This window comes from Sus scrofa, chromosome 8 (genome assembly GCF_054392235.1).
Source record: "Sus scrofa isolate SSC_HxYL_T2T_F1_AM1 chromosome 8, Sscrofa_HxYL_maternal_Yorkshire_Landrace_v2.0, whole genome shotgun sequence".
Taxonomy (NCBI): Eukaryota; Metazoa; Chordata; class Mammalia; order Artiodactyla; family Suidae; genus Sus; species Sus scrofa.
The window spans coordinates 83,019,511-83,036,883 of record NC_139390.1 but is presented as its reverse complement, the minus strand read 5'-3'; the positions used below and the strand labels follow the sequence as shown (position 1 = coordinate 83,036,883).

General features: G+C 37.8%; 1 protein-coding gene across 6 annotated transcripts in view; it reads right to left on the bottom strand.

The window, feature by feature from the left end:
• The window catches only part of FBXW7 (F-box and WD repeat domain containing 7), a 217,359-nt gene that overhangs the window by 111,424 nt on the left and 88,562 nt on the right, over nucleotides 1-17,373 (bottom strand). The window contains exon 1 of one of the 6 annotated variants that reach the window (XM_084972654.1): nucleotides 12,113-14,013. The exons of the other annotated variants lie outside the window; for them this stretch is intronic. The gene's annotated coding sequence lies outside the window, so the exon portion shown is untranslated. Of the gene's footprint in view, nucleotides 1-12,112; nucleotides 14,014-17,373 lie in introns of those variants that run through there. 6 annotated transcript variants of the gene reach the window in all.

Here is a 17,373-nt window from a genome sequence, read left to right as displayed (position 1 = left end):
TGGATCATATTTTTCTAAAATTCAAAACTCCTGATTACATTAAAGCATATTCATACAAACACTTTTGAGGTGTACGCTCTACTTCCTTTTCCTACCATTCTCAACAAGTTGAATCAAGAAACTACATACAATGAATTACCAAGTATGTCCCAGGAAAGCAGATATATGACATGCAAACAAACAAACAAACAATCTTGACTTTTTTTTTTCCTTTGGCCACAATCCTGGCATGCGGAAGTTCCCAAGCCAGGGATCAAACCCGTGCCGCAGTAGCCACAAGCTGCTGCAGCAACAATGCTGGATCCTTAATCTGCTGCACCAAGAGGGAACTCCAATCTTACCCTAAGATAGCCTGAAATCTAGTTGGAGATAGAAGTACTTTGTATCAGAGTCCCCATTGTGGCACAGTGGAAACGAATCCGACTAGGAACCATGAGATTGCGGGTTCGATCCCTGGCCTCGTTCAGTGGGTAAAGGATCCGGCGTTGCCATGAGCTGTGATGGAGGTCAAAGACGCAGCTCAGATCTGGCATTGCTGTGGCTGTGGCTAGGCTGGTAGCTACAGCTCCGATTGAACCCCTAGCCTGGGAACCTCCATATGCCTCCATAAGACAAAAAAAAAAAAGAGTCCCAAGAAGGAAGAAATGTTATGCAACCAGAAACAGGACATAGCTCTGCATATGAAAGACCTTCAATAAATCAACAAATAAACAAGAAAAGCTGTGGCAGTTATGCATATATTTCAAATTGAGTAGGGTCCTCAGCAACTAGTAATACAAATTTGCTCGAAAAGAGTGAAAAAAAAAAAAAAGAGCTCTAACTCACACACCTACAATATTTCATAGATTTTAAAAGGTACATATTTTTTTCATATCTCAGTTTCTCAGAAACTGATGGCATGCTACAGTTTAAACAGTTTAAATGTTTTTTCTAATAGTTAAAATAACTGTGTACCTTAAGCTTCTAAGATTTGATCAAGTAAGTTAATTGATTCTAAACAGAAATATGTTACCATATGTAACATGATTTCAAAATTAATTACTATAAGCAAATTTGGTGTGTAATTATAATTTTTTTCCTTTTTATGGCCGCACCTGCAGCATATGTAAGCTCCTGGAGCTCCAGGTTGAATGAGAGCAGCAGCTGCGGCTGCAGACCTACACCACAGCCACAACAATGCCGGATCCCCAACCCACTGAGTAAGCGAGGCCAGGAATCAAACCCACATCCCCACGGACACTACATCAGGTTCTCAACCTGCTGAGCCACAATGGGAACTCCTGTATTTATAATTTTTATAAGTAACAGATCAAAAATTTGATGAAAGCCAGACACCTTGCAGTGTCAAATCCTATTAGTTCTGATTCTTCAAATTTCAAAACATTAAAAAATAATAACTACTATAAACTCATATAACACACCTTTCATAAAATCTACAGCCTTCATATTCTCTAACATTACTGCCAACGAAATTGTGAGAAAAATAATCACAGGTAATACAAGCAAATCTGAGTTACAGAAATACTGAATATATTCCTTTTTTTACACTAAAAGGTAGCAAGCTGGGGAAAAGAAAAAAAATAATCTTTGTTGCTGTATTTTTATCTATAAATAGAAGAATATGGAGTTCCTGCTGTGGCGCAGTGGTTAACGAATCCGACTAGGAACCATGAGGTTGCGGGTTCGATCCCTGCCCTTGCTCAGTGGGTTAACGATCCGGCGTTGCCGTGAGCTGTGGTGTAGGTTGCAGACGCGGCTCGGATCCCGTGTTGCTGTGGCTCTGGCGTAGGCCGGTGGCTACAGCTCCGATTAGACCCCTAGCCTGGGAACCTCCATATGCCGCGGGAGCGGCCCAAGAAATAGCAACAACAACAACAAAGACAAAAAGACCAAAAAAAAAAAAAAAAAAAAAAAACTAAAGAAGAATAAAATAATGACCATACTATAGCGTAGAAATTTTACTGAAAAACAAATAGAAAGGGATTAATGTCATTAACCAAATTAATATCATATTCATTTATAAATTGCTCTAAAGGAAAACTCACATCATCAACATAATGCAGGAGTATCAAACAAGCAACCTTATATTTTCTTTTTCCTGGGGAAGATGCGATGCTTTTTTAAAAAAGTAAAAAATGAATTTGCCAATGCCTGACTACTATCGCGTAGCTAGGGAAACAGTTTATAGCCGATTGCAAAAATGCAAACAGGGATGAATAAAACTGCTGACGCAACCTTAAGAACAGCATCCTTCACTTGAAAGCACCACTAGTCTAATTAGGATAGGAACTTACATCAAGCAAAGAGCTTCCTTACAAATCTTTTACAATTATCAGCATCAATATCTGAATAGAAAAGAATGCAAATGAGTGAAACATTAAGGGAAGAATAACCCTTAACTCAGTAGGAGAATCTTCACGTATGTATGTGCCCACAGGTATGTATACGTATGTATAGGAATTATGATAGTCAGGATAGGAATTAAGATAGGAATTAAGATAGGAATTGGTGTGCTCAGTGGATCTGACTTTTGCTCCATTCAGGGGTAGCTTGGGGCAAGTCACTTAATTTTTGCAGTCTCAAGTTTCATCATTATAAAACAAAGTAACATGTATTGAGTATCTGCTATACGCTAGTTTCTGTGCTAGATGTTTTATATAAATTATCTCTTAATCTTCAAAGGAATCCGACCAGATAATTATTATCTTCACATAACCAAAACTCAGTCACCTAAATTTGATTCAAGTCAGCCTAACTCCAAAGCCCCTTTGCTTTACTACATATAATATATAAATACAAACAGGAATGTACACAAATACAGTTTTATACACGATTGATGACAAAGCAATGGGACAACTGGAGACTACTGTCCTTTTTCTACACAACACATTTCTGTAGTGAGAATGAGTTCATTCATTTATCATTAAAGGATGAGATAAGTGTAAGGCAAAAAAGTCACACTGGTTCAGAAAGCATTTTCTCCAGCACAGCAATGTTTCAAAGCCGTCTCGCATAGCCATTCTCAACAAGCTTTCTCACAGAAAGAGCTTTAGCAATAAATGATAACCTTAATAAAACAAACAAACAAACAAACAAAAACCCTGAAAATCCTACAGAAGAGGGCAAGCAGAGGCTTTAAGAACTGCTAGGATTTCCACAATGTTAAACTATGTGGCCAAGCTGTGAATACAGATAAATAAGCCATGAAAATATTTTCCCAGTGATTACTTTAAGGGGCAGGAGGCAGTGAGGGGTAAGGAGTACTGATAAAGAAGGCTACATCCTGGATCAGAATTTTTAATTTTGACAATTTACCTTAAACAGAATTGAATGCCCTCATAGACCTACATTTTTTTTTTTTTTTTTTTTGTATAGACCTACATTTCAAAAGAGAAGACTGCTGTTGGATGCAAATGTTTAGCTATATTATATTTGTATTAGAATTGCTACCAGTTGTGTTAGTACAGAGATTAAAAAGCTACACAGGCTTGAGGGGCTTGTCCCTACTTTTATGGTATGATTTTGTAGAACTCTACATTTTTTTCCAGAGACTACCCATATTATGGTATTTCAGTGTCACTACCTGCTTTGTTTAGACTAATTCAACTTCTCTGATATCTGGTCTTATGGGGTTAAAAACAAACTACGCCAAGAGGTTAAATAAACTTTACTCTAAAGGATTACTTTGTCAACCCAAACATGGCTCATTTTTACTTCTGTTTTAAGAAATAATAAAGAGTGGGAGTGGAGTTCCCATCGTGGCTCAGTGGTTAACTAATCCGACTAGGAACCATGAGGTGGCGGCTTCGATCCCTGTTCTTGCTCAGTGGGTTAAGGAGCTGGTGTTGCCGTGAGCTGTGGTGTAGGTTGCAGACGCGGCTTGGATCCCGTGTTGCTGTGGCTCTGGCGTAGCCCAGTGGCTACAGTTCCGATTAGATGCCTAGCCTGGGAACCTCCATATGCCACAGGAGCAGCCCAAGAAATGGCAAAAAGACAAAAAAAAAAAAAAAAAAAAAAAAAGAATTAAAATTAAAAAATTAAAATTTTTTTTAAAATACACAATTACTTTCTCAACCCAAACATGGCTCATTTTTATTTCTGTTTTAAGAAATAATAAAGAGTTGGAGTGGAGTTCCCATCGTGGCTCAGTGGTTAACTAATCCGACTAGGAACCATGAGGTGGAGGGTTTGATCCCTGTCCTCGCTCAGTGGGTTAAGCATCCGGCATTGCTGTGAGCTGTGGTGTAGGCTGGCAGCTACAGTTCCGATTAGACCCCTAGCCTGGGAACCTCCATATGCCATGGGTGCAGCCCTAAAAAGACAAAAAAATAAAAAATAAAATAAATAAATAAATGTGGAAGCAAAAGAGAAACAAAAAGGATATACTTGTAACTTATAAATTCTCTATCATTATCACTCTCTCTTCCAGCTTCAAATAACTTCTTCCTCAGTTACTTTCCTTTTTTTTTTTTTTTTTTTTTTTGGTCTTTTTAGGCATATGGCAGTTCCCAGGCTAGGGGTTGAATTGGAGCTGTAGCCACAGGCCTACACCACAGCCACAGCAATGCCAGATCTGAGCTGCGACTGTAACCTACACCACAGCTCAGGGCAACGCTGAATCTTTAACCCACTGAGTGAGGCCATGGATCAAACCACACCCTCATGGATGCGGGTCAGATTTGTTTCCACTAAGCCAAGATGGGAACTCCTTCTTCAGTTACTTTCTTGATTATTCCCAACTTACATAAAATCTAAGTCATGTCCAATTCTACTTACTCCTAGGCACTAAAAGATGTCACTTACTATACATTAATTGTAACTGTCACACTAATCTACCCTAACAGCATCCTGATCCAATGCTAAGACAAAGCTGCACTATAGGAAACTACATTGTTTAAATGCTGTGGGGCCAGACCACAATTACTCATGTCATTTGTGCAGGAGACATGATATCCTGATTTAAAGGGAAAGGACACATGTTCTGCAAAGCCCAGAGTGATGAGTTTACTTGGCAAAGGACACGGATAATTTCCAGTACATCCAAGAATAAAATCTATGAACTTTAGACCCAACTCACAGTGACAACCTGTTTCTCCTTAGAGGGAGGCATTCATTCCCTTTCCAACTCCTAGTCTCCTTTTCTCGGATGTCCCATTACCTAATTCACGTTCGCAACTCAGTAACTGCAAAGGCCCCTTCTTCAGCCCTTTCCTTCTTGTCCCTAAAATACAGTTGCTTCTACGTTTCTGACTTTTCCTTTCTCACTTTCCACACTGTCCTTAGGTATTATATCCACTCTCAGAGCTTCAGCATCTACAGTAGTTCTCAAATGTCAATGGAGCTAAAGATCACTTGAGGGGGTTAGGGGTGTTTGTCAAAATGCAGATTCCTAGAACCTGTGACAAGAATAAAGTCTACGGCGCCTTCTAAATTCACCTCTTATAAAACGGCTCTCCAAGTACCTCTCACCACTCTCCCCAAAAGAATTACAACTTTATGTTCCAACAGGTTCTATTCCATACCTATGTTCTGAAATAGACTTTCTTGTTGTCTCTCTTTCCCAGCAGGACTGTAAACCCTCAGAAGGTGATTTTTGACTTCTTTCTCCATTTTAGGATTCCCAGTAATTTGCACAAGTATTTAGCTATTAGCAGACTATCAATAAATGCCAGACTCACATATGCACTGCCTAGAGCAGAAGATAACTCAGAAGGGATTAAAGAAAAACAAGACATAATTCACTCATTACTTACGTTGCTTGACTCTTTAAGAGTGTGAATTAGGAAGGCTTAATACTAGAATTTTGAATGCTTCCCAAATTATGAACACATATATAAATTTCAGATGAACCCAGATGACATCAAGAATAAGAACACGGGGCCTTGAAGTTAGACAACACTACCGAAGATCCACCACTTAATACAATCTACCTAAGCTTGTAATGCTCTCAAACTCTAAAATGAAGCTTATACCTAATGAACAGGTTTTAGGTGAGGATTAAAAGAGGAATATATATAAAACACCCAATATCTAGCATTTGGAGATAATCATAACATGGCAGATACTTTAAAGAATATGAGGGTGGGGAGGAAAGTCTTCCTTTCAGATAAATATGGTAACTTTTCAAACTAAAGATAATGAGTAGATTACTGATTATTTAAAATCTACTTCGTTTTATAAATTAAGTCACATTACTTATAATTTAATTATAAAATTTTGATTTTGACTCATTTACATTTTTAAGCAGCACCTACAACAGAGCTTTTATCTTAAAGTGTCTACCAACCCTTAGACATAGTAGTGGCGGTCTATAGGAGCCCAGTGATAATCCTTATAAAATTGATGTTTTTCTTTCTTTTAAAGCACATTTTCCATTGAAGATTTCAATCCCATCAAATTTTGGTAGGTGGGTCCAGGTTTCTATGCATATTTGCATAAATATGCTCAGTAGCAAGTAAAAAAGAATTGCTATATGGATGGGTCCTTATACTTGCTTAAAAGATTTACAGAATTTAACTTGGTGCTTTTCACAGAAGTTTAACAGTTGATTCCAATAACTGGTTTTGTTAGCAACTTATTTTGCCTTACTTGGTCAAATCTACTTGGTCAAATCTAAGACCAAGTAGAAATTTTTTAAAATGTAGACATGTAAAAAAGAAATATTTGGTGGAGTTCGCATCGTGGCTCAGCAGAAACGAATCTGACTAGTAACCATGAGGAGGCAGGTTTGATCCCTGGCCTTGCTCAGTGGGTTAAGTATCCAGCGTTGCCATGAGCTGTGGTGTAGGTCGAAGACATGGCTCATATCTGGCACTGCTGTTGCTATGGCTGTGGGGTAGGCCAGTGGCTGCAACTTGATTCAACCCCTAGCCTGGGAACCTCCATATGTCGTGGGTGTGGCCCTTAAAAGACAAAAAGAAAGAAATATTTTAAATTACCTATAATCTCATCATCCAGACATAATAACCATTTTATAAATTTGTTGTATTTGCTTCCAGTCTTCCTTTCCACAATATGTGACAAATACATTTTTATAACTGTTGTCACAGAAAGTTAAATTCCATGAAAATGCTCATATTCAATCACTGGACCTACAAAAAAATGGCAATTTCATACAGTTCAACCTAATACCATATGTACTACATGTGTATGGATATATAAGTAGAGTTTATATTCTTCTTTTGAGATTTTTATATTATTAAGTCATGAGTGTTTTTCTACATCTTCAATATTCTTCCCAAATATGACATTTTAAGGCTGGATAGCAGCCCAAACAAATGGATATAATAAACTTATTTAGGAGTTCCCGTCGTGGCGCAGTGGTTAACGAATCCGATTAGGAACCATGAGGTTGCGGGTTCGATCCCTGGCCTTGCTCAGTGGGTTAAGGATCCAGCGTTGTCGTGAGCTGTGGTGTAGGTTGCAGATGCGGCTCGGATCCCCCGCATTGCTGTGGCTCTGGTGTAGGCCAGTGGCCACAGCTCTGATTCGACCCCTAGCCTGGGAACCTCCATATGCCGCGGGAGCAGCCCAAGAAATAGCAAAAAAAAGACAAAAAAAAAAAGACAAAAAAAAAAATAATTAAAAAAAAAAAAACTTATTTAAACATTTCCTTGATGTGTGCAATTGAATTATTTCTAGTTTTTCAACATTCCAAATGATGGTGGTATGAACATCCCTGTGTCTAAATCTTTCTATAAGTCTCTGACTTATTTCTTTGGTATAAATTCCCAGAAGCAGGCTTACTGAGTCAAGCTCATGAACAATTTAAACACGACTTATAAATGTTTTTAAAATGCAGACCATTAAAAAATTTACATTACCAATTTATATTCACCATTAGTATATGAGATTGCTCATTCCAACTCAAAAACTGTTTTTGCCACTCTAAGAGCTGATTTCACAAGTCATCTGTGTTTTGCAAGCCAATTCTTAGAGAAAGGAAAGCTGACAGGCAGCACATATAGAAAAGATAAAACAGGAGCTCATTCCCAAAGTCAGCAGTTCTCAAAATCTGCTATGCACCCAAATCACTTGAGTGAACTGTTTCAAAATGAAAACCCCTGGATCCCATTATAGGGATTCTATCAGTGGGTTCTAACATATATCTGTGCTTTTAACTACCATCCTGAATGACATAGATGTAAATGATCTCTGACCCACACATGGAGAAAGCATTCATAAAAACACTTTTAATGAATAATTACAACAATGAAAAGTACATTCCAAATAGCTGAGTAAGAAGGGAATGCATCACTTTCTTCTTCCTCAAAACAAAAAATTAGATAATCATACAATGTCTTCAAAGAAAAACTTGGCTTCATCTCTACAGTCACTGCTTAATTTAAAGTGTAAATACTTAAAAAGTATACTAAGGACGTCCAGTCATGGCTCAGTGGCCAACGAACCCAACTAGGATCCATGAGGATGCAGGTTTGATTCCTGGCCTCACTCAGTGAGTTAAGGATCCAGCATTGCTGTGAGCTGTGGTGCAGGTTGCAGACACAGCTCAGATCCCACATTGCTGTGGCTGTGGCGTAGGCCAGCAGCTACAGCTCCGATCCAACCCCTAGCCTGGGAACCTCCATATGCTGCAGGTGCCCTAAAAAGAGACAAAAGACAAAAAAAAAAAAGTGCATTAAGATATTTTACCACAACTAAAAAACAAATACATATATATGTATATATATATGGATGTGTGTGTGTTTGTAAGTTTTAACATTGGTTCTACTATTTCCTAGCTGTGTGATTTAAGGTAAATTATATACCCTCTCAGAGCCTAAGTTTTCTCATATTAAAAAATGGCAATACGAATACCTACCTCATAGATGACAAAATTAACATGGAAATGCTTAGTATGGGATCTGGAGCAAATTAAGGGTTCAATAAATGTTTGTTATAATTATTATGACACGATCATCACTTCACCCATATTATCACATAATCATACACCTAATTCAACCAACCCACAGACCCCTTTGCCTAAGCAACAAAGAGGACTATGCTCAGCTTTTATGTTAGGCCATGTATGGAAAGAGCAATAATAACACAAAAGCTACTTAAAAAAAACGATTACTGGAGTTCCTGTCATGGCTCAGCAGTAACAAACCCAACTAGTATCCATGAGGACATGGGTTTGATCCCTCACTCAGGGGGTTAAGGATCAGGTTTGCTGTGGTGTAGGCTGGCAGCTACAGTTCAGATTCAAACTCTTAGTCTGGGAACTTCCACATGCCACAGGTGCAACCTTAAAAAGACAAAAAAAAAAAAAAAAAAAAAAAAAAAAAAAACCATTACTAAAATATATTCTAGGTATATCAAAAAGATTAAAGTGCAGTTCCCGTCGTGGCGCAGTGGAAACAAATCCGGCTAGGAACCAGGAGGTTGCGGGTTTGATCCCTGGCCTCACTCAGTGGGTTAAGGATCCAGCATTGCCGTGAGCTGTGGTGTAGGTGGCAGACGTGGCTCGGATCTGGCATTGCTGGGGCTGTGGTATAGGCTAGCAGCCATAGCTCTGATTGGACCCCTAGCCTGGGAACCTCCATATACCACAGGTGCAGCCCTAAAAATACAAAAAGACAAAAAAAAAAGATTAAAGTGTTCTTAGCCAAACCATGCACAACCCCCCTCCCCCCACATAAACACATGAAAAATGAAAGGAGACATTTCAATATCACCTAGAACCTGATTCTCTAAGAAATTTCATCCTCCCTGCTAATTTTAACCTGCTTCCAGGTCAAGTATTACAATACCTCACACTGGTATGAGTACACTGATTTCTTTTTAATGGACATTTTTGAACCATTTTAAGGAACCTTTAAAAATGTCCATATATAAATTGATCAAGGTCATCAAGTAGGTTAATGGCAGAGTCTGACAAAATGCTTGATCTGGAGCTCTTTAAAAAGGTAGTTCCAGGAGTTCCCGTGGTGGCTCAGTGGTTAACAAATCTGACTAAGAACCATGGGGTTGTGGGTTTGATCCCTGGCCTTGCTCAGTGGGTTGGGGATCCGGCATTGCCATGAGCTGTGGTGTGGGTCGCAGATGGGGCTCAGATCCTACATTGCTGTGGCTGTAGGTGTAGGCTGGTGGCTTCAGCTCCCATTAGACCCCTAGCCTGGGAACCTCCATATGCCGCTGGTGTGGCCCTAAAGTAGTAGTTCCGTTAGGGCTAGAACTTCACAAAGCCTATTTACTTTACATGAATGTCAATTACAGATAACAGTATCTCCTGTCATTTATAACCAATCTTTTTAAAAAAGTAGTCAACACTTCTGATGTTCAGTTCCTTTCCTCCTACTTGCTCACACCATTACAAAAAAAAAGCTTTAATGTATGCTACTCCAATGAAACATATCAATGGCTAATTTGCTGGCAATCCAGCATTTAGCATTTCAATATATATGAAATTTATACATTTCCTTGACCAAATCTCATACGATATTAACATCCTTATGTTTATGTTATTAGTGTTCACAGAGGGGTTTGGGGGGCGGAGGTGAGAGGCAATAAACTTTTTAGAGGAGGTGAGGGGTAGTAAACTTAGGGAGAGGTGAGGGGTAAGGTGAATAATAAAAGATTACAAACACTAGTGTTTAAATTATATTACAATCTCCCATAATTAACGTTATAAGCATCTGAATTTAGGATAAAGTGCAGAATGATATTGGTAACATTTGCATCTTTCAAGAAACACAAAGGTCTCAAACACTAAAGGGAAATATTTATTTAAGTATATCACAAAGAAAAGCTGTCTTCACATGGAAGTTTGACTAACACACACAATGGCAGTGCTCAATTTCTTCTGTAAGCGAATTATTAATATTACTTAACGTAAATGTTTTTAGATGTGGTTGAAAGAGACAGCATGTCTTATGTGCTAAGAACATAAACACAGTTAAAGAATATAAATTAGAGAAGGACTGAGATCAATATTTTTATGTATCAGGTTCCATACAAAACACTTTACAGTTCAGATAGAGAGGCAGAGGAACTGGTGAGAAATGTAGAGAGTGGAGCTAGTTTTCTTTCCTACTGCAAAGCCCTAAGCAGAACTTTAAAGGAAGCAAATCCTGGGCGCCTGAGTCCAACAGCCCTTTACATAAACTAGTTCTAAGTGTTGGTCTACATTTATAATCAATTATTTGTTTAAAATGCACGAAAAATGAAAATACAGATCATTAAAATACAGTCACTGAAACTTCATAATCCTGGGTATTGTTTTTAAATACTGTATCCCCTAAACATTACTTTAAAATAGTTACCATGTTTTCATCAACATTCCATAAAATTGGTCCAACTCAGATTTTTTCAATGTTGTTATATTATGAACCACTAAGAAAGCGAAAGACCAAAAAGGATGCAAAACACCTCTAATACAACTCACTAGTACAAGAACTTACCATAATTCCATTATCATGATCAGAGCTAGGGTTTAAAACTGACAAAATATATAAATGTTAAGAATATCCTGTTTCACTTGGATGACACAGGATGGTTAACAAATTCGTTATATTCTGGAGATACGCTCTCATCATCAGCACAAACGTATGTTGATACATATGTTGATGCTAAATTACAGGAGGAAGCAGAGATTATATCTCATTATATTCAAGGAGACTAGTACCAATGAACTTTTTATGAATTGATGGATGAAATAATACACAATCTCTGAAATTTCATGGGGGCATTCTGATTAATGATAAAATCATTGGGGTGACCCAAAACTTAAAGCAAAGAAAACAAAAAAGAAAAACTTACTCTTCTAATTTTAAAAATACATGCTGCTGCTTTAAGTGGCCAGCAGTCTCACAGCAACTCCGGGCTGCAATCACAACATCCATTAGAGTGCTCCAGAGCTCAGAGCAAGCAAGCAAGTGGTTGTCAGTGCAGCTAGTAAATCACCTGATCCTATTACAAAATCAATTACTGCAGTGCATTTCCATTGCTACACAATCTGATGATGACAAAACGATATTGGATAGCTGCTGCAAGGTCAAGAAAACTGCTAAGAACCTCTTTGATTGGTCTTTTATTTTTAATCATTTGGTCCTTCTTATAATGCATCCATTTTAATTGCATATTTTCATTTGAAATAAATCTAGGTAGTTACCTTTGGTTGCCTGGGACATTCGATGGATAATCTCTGCAACTGGTCTGATGTATGGCTACAAGAGAACAGATCGGAGCAGCAGGTCGAACGGCTCAACCTCTTCATTAAAGAAGAAATAACGCTGCAGCCACAGCCACACATTGGCTTGCGCATTAAATGAGAATTTAACTTAAAAAATCAGAACTGGTAGTGTCCCATATATACTCAAAATTGGCTAACTGCCTCATTCTGCAGCTCCCTGGCTGAAAGAAACACTGTTAAAAAAGAATAAAACAACAGCTTCCCTACAGAAGAAACCAGCCACAAACTCACTGCCAAGAAAAACTCCGTATTAAAAGCAGAAGTCTCCTGGCTACTCTTTAGAAAAAAGGTAAGGTGCTTTAATATTTCAAACTGTTTTATATATTAAAGCCCAAGTATTTAATAAAGGTGCAAACTCAAGAGAATACACCCCCAAATTATACTAACCACTCTTTCTGTCCTCCATCAGTTTAGATCTGTTTGCCTACTCCTTCAGCTCAGCCTATCCAATCTGTTCCCTCTGTAAATGCACACTATTTCAACAACCAACAGGAGTGAGCCCCACCCTCCCTGTCCCCATACACACTGTTCAAGAACCGATCAATGTCTGGAGAAGACCTGCTCTGCATTGCTTGGAGAGACAACAGGGAGCAAATGACCGGCCGGATTCTTTAACTTTACCAATCAGAACTGCTGACCCTTTACGGCTCTACGATTCAAGAAGCTGCCAAAAGCTCACAGTAAGAACAATCAACTGATTTTACTTCTGTACTATAGATTAATTTATAGGCTCATTTTTCAGTCTTATTATTCAATCCCAAATACAAAAACATAGGCATAACTATCTTTTTAGACAAAATTTAGACTGTAGTTAATAAACATCTTTGAGAATTACTAGAAGAGGGCAGGATGGTGGTTGATATGCAAAGTAAAAAATTCCTTCTGAATACTGTACTTAAACTTGAGAAATATGGAACAATAAAATTCTATAGCATGTTTAGTGATGTAAATAATGACAGAATAAGTAAACAGAGACTCCAAGGAGGCCCCTGCTATCAGAAATGTTAGAAGATTTAAAATGAGAGGGAGAGGGTGTGTGACTATATAGACATGTATTGACAATAAGTGAAAAGCCACCAAAAACCTGATTGGTTTGATACTGAACCTTCTCCCACCTGGTTATCTGCATCTCGTTAAAAAGATTCAAAAACTAGAAACCACCTGAAAACATAAACAATCGTATTAGGTTATGTTAGCTATACTCTACTGTCTTTTGCCAATAATGTATAAAGATATTTATGTATGCCATGTAATTAGAACCCACATTATAATTTCCAGGACAAGACAGGGTCACATTAATACAAATACTTTATAGTCTTACCAAATAATCAGACTTCAAATAATGAACTTAATGAACATTCAGAGACCTGTGATTATCAGTCTTCATTAAACCCTTTTTGAGGAAGAGAGTCTAAAAACTAAAAAGACATATCTTGAACTAAAATACACCTTTTAAAAACTTCCTGTTTTCTGTGGCATTGAAAGGGTCTTTATTTATGTATGCCTCATGCTCAACTGCTTCTTTGATTTAAATCTAAAAAAAGCCAGTATTGCCTCTTCCTTCACCTTGCACTGCCCTTTTGATATGCATGTTATTCTTAAATCAATTTCCAGAATATCTAAAAACAGGCATGCACTTCACACTGAATTTTTGAAAAACCTTTTGTAGATAAAGGCTATGGAGACAAACAAACAAGATAATGCCGTAACCTTTTACTCGCCTGCTGGAGGTACTGCCTGCTGCAGAGAATTTTAAATCCTCATCTGCAGATGCAATTGAGCTGGTGCTATTGCAAAGAACTCTGCTTTTCCTGTGCTGCTGCTACACAGCTATTCATCGAAAGAGCACATTACGTAGAAAATGTGAAGTACTATCAGTTTAAGTTTCTTCTATGGTTTAACAAAAGAACTTCTAAAGTCTAGCTATAGCTCTGCTCTGTCACATTTTCAGAGGCATGTCAGACACGTTGGGGGAAAATGTCTAATTGCAGCTGATGCACCCCTCCTAGCAAATGTGCAAGACTGGGAAGCTTAGAGAGGTAATGAAACCAGATACATCATCATCCTAACGTAAGAACAATGTACCGAGCATTAAACCTCATGCAATTCACATCATCCACAAAAGTATAACATGCCAATATTTGAGGTTTTTATTAGCTTTATAATTAACAAAGCCTTTAAATAAATCATTACGTCTAATATCACAGTCGTGCATCAATAAAAAAAAAAAAACCCGCCAAATTGCTATTAGTGAAAGTAAGTTATTTTACCAGCTCCTCGGCATCAATGTTGTTCCTAAACAAAACAGTGAAATGAAGATAGGAAAGTACAGGTTACTACTTGTGAAATAACTTGATGTGGAAGGAATATTTCACTTCCCTCAGCCCCCATCAATACACTCTGCATCTTATACTAGTTATAACTAAAATAGAACGTAAGCAATAAGCGCTATTTTCATTTATTATTTTTCCTTCGATGTCAGCTAATTTAGTGTACTATTGATTCTTAGGCTGCATACAGATGGAAGCAGAAGGCAAACAACAAAGACAAAGCTTTAAAAACTATGAGAAAAGAAACAATACTATTTAGAAAAAAAAGTGAATAGTTAACTTTGTCTAGCTATAGATGTTTACAAAGAAGTGGTAACAACATTAACACTTGCTCACCAATGACATAAACATCATGATTATTTTTAATAAATTCACTGCATTTTAATGCTGTGCTTTCCCCCTTAATTGCAAGTAACTCTGAATATCAAAAACCTGTTTTAAAAAATTTAGCAACCTCTTACCTCTAAATTAATTTCTACTACTCTAAGAAATCAGATGAACATTCCATTACACAGTAGTCTGAAAAACATTAAATCTGCAAACACAACCCTGCAGATCAGGGCATCCTTCCTCAATGCCCCGTTTTTCTGTTTTTGTTTGTTTGTTTGTTTGTTTTAGGGCCACGCCTATGGCATATGGAGGTTCCCAGGCGGGATCCAATCAGAGCTACAGCTGCTGAGCTACACCACAGCTCATGGCAACTTTGCCGAATCCTTAACCCACTGAGCGAGGCCAGGGATCGAACCTGCCACCTCCTGGTTCCTAGTCAGATTCATTTCCACTGCACCACAATGGGAACTCCCTAAATTTTATATACATAAGCACAAGCTCAACTCAACAGTTCACCTAAAGTAAAATCTATCAAAAAGAAACTTACTCAGTTGACACTATTACATGTTCTTATTTTCTTTCACTTAAAACACTACATTGCCACATATAGTACCCCAGTGAGAAATTATTCCATCAGTTCTCAGGGACCTTGGGGGTCCCTGTGACCTTGACATAGAGTCTATGAGGTCAAAATTATTTTCAGAATACTAAGGTGATGTGTTACTTGTGTTTTTCACTCTCCATCTCTCATGAGTATACAATGAAGCTTTCCTCGGACTACAATATCTTAACAGACTGAATGTGGAAGCAGACAGGAGAATCCAACTGTTTTTCCTTAAACCAGACTGTAAACACATTTGCAGAAATAGCAGTGTCATCTTTCTCATTAACCTCCTTTTGTTTAGGGAAAACAGAACTTATCCCCCCAAAATATATTGTGTGAATATGTAACTACCTATTATTTTTAAGTGAATTCAATAAATCAATACTTTTTAAACTTCTCAGTTTTACCTCCTGATAGGGTAAATATTGAGAAATATAACCCAAATAAATCAAAGCTCTTTGGAATCCTAAATAATTTCTAAGAGTATAATGGGGTCCTGAAACCCAAAAAAGGTGAGATTCACAAGAAATTTTTGCTCACATTTTTCCTTCAGTGAAGGCTTCCAATTTTGGTATAAAAATGACTTTAGTAATTTTAAAAGCATTCAGTTTATAATATCAAATATAAAATGTTTCTGAATTTTCACTGAAGTCATTTTTAATACTCAACTTGCAGTCATCTTAATTATTACATACAATTATTATCAGCTGTGTCTCAGAGTATTATTAAGAATGAACATCTATTTTTAAACATTTTTATAATTATGACATTCATATAGCAGGATATTAAAATCTAGCTTATAAACACAAGTATGTTGAAAAACTGAGATAACTGGAGTTCCCATCATGGCACAGCGGAAATGAATCCGACTAGGAACCACGAGGACATAGATTCAATCCCTGGCCTCACTCAGTGGGTTAAGGATCCGGCACTGCAGTGAGCTGTGGTGGAGGTCGAAGACAGGGCTCGGATCCTGCACTGCTGTGGCTGTGGCGTAGGCTGGCAGCTGTAGCTCCGATTTGACCCCTGGCAAGGGAACTTTCATATGCCATGGGTGCAGCCCTAAAAAGCAAAACCCAAAAAAAAAAAAAAAAAAAGAAAGAAAAACTGACATAATCATAATAAAGGAAAAATGTGAGATTACGTATTCTTTAACATAAAAAGAAACCACAAGGACAGTTTCTAAAATTCATCTTGCCAATACAAAATTACTAGTTTTAAGTCATTTTTTTTCTCCTGAGCAGAAATACGTAATCTTTAAAAAAAACAGAATCGGTCCTCGATGTGGGCAGGCACGGAACCCACAAATAAGGAGTGCCAACTGTACCACACCATTTACGGGAGGGACTTGAGCTTCTGCGAAGTTTGGTACCTGCGGGCTCCCGCAAACAACCCCCACAGACTCTGAGAGGCAGCTGTAAGGGACTGGCTTTCAGTATTAAGCAGAGAATTGGGGAGAGGGAAAACTTTAAAGACTATGTGAAAGACAGAGATATTATGGTAAAGTAGCAAATACTTTACAGCAACTCCTACTGCTGAGAATATGTTGAATATATGATTTATTAAGGCTTTATAGTCAAATGCAGGAGAGATGGCTTCGTATTCCCTTACACTTTAGGCTACTAGCCCACATTTTCTCCTGTAAGTTCCACAGGGTTCATTTTCAAAGGGATTCTCCTTAGTTATGTCTTTGGCCAAACCACATGTCCTCAGTGTTCAAGAGCTTTATTTCCCATTCTTTCATTCAGCCATTCAACTAGTTACTAAGTACCTACCAGGGGTGAGGCAGAGACAGGTAACACACAAAACAGATAAAAATCCCTCCTGCCTTCATTAAACTTATATTCCAGGAGGAGAGGATACAACAAACAAAATAAATATTCACTACAGTAGATGGCAATAACACATAAGGAGAA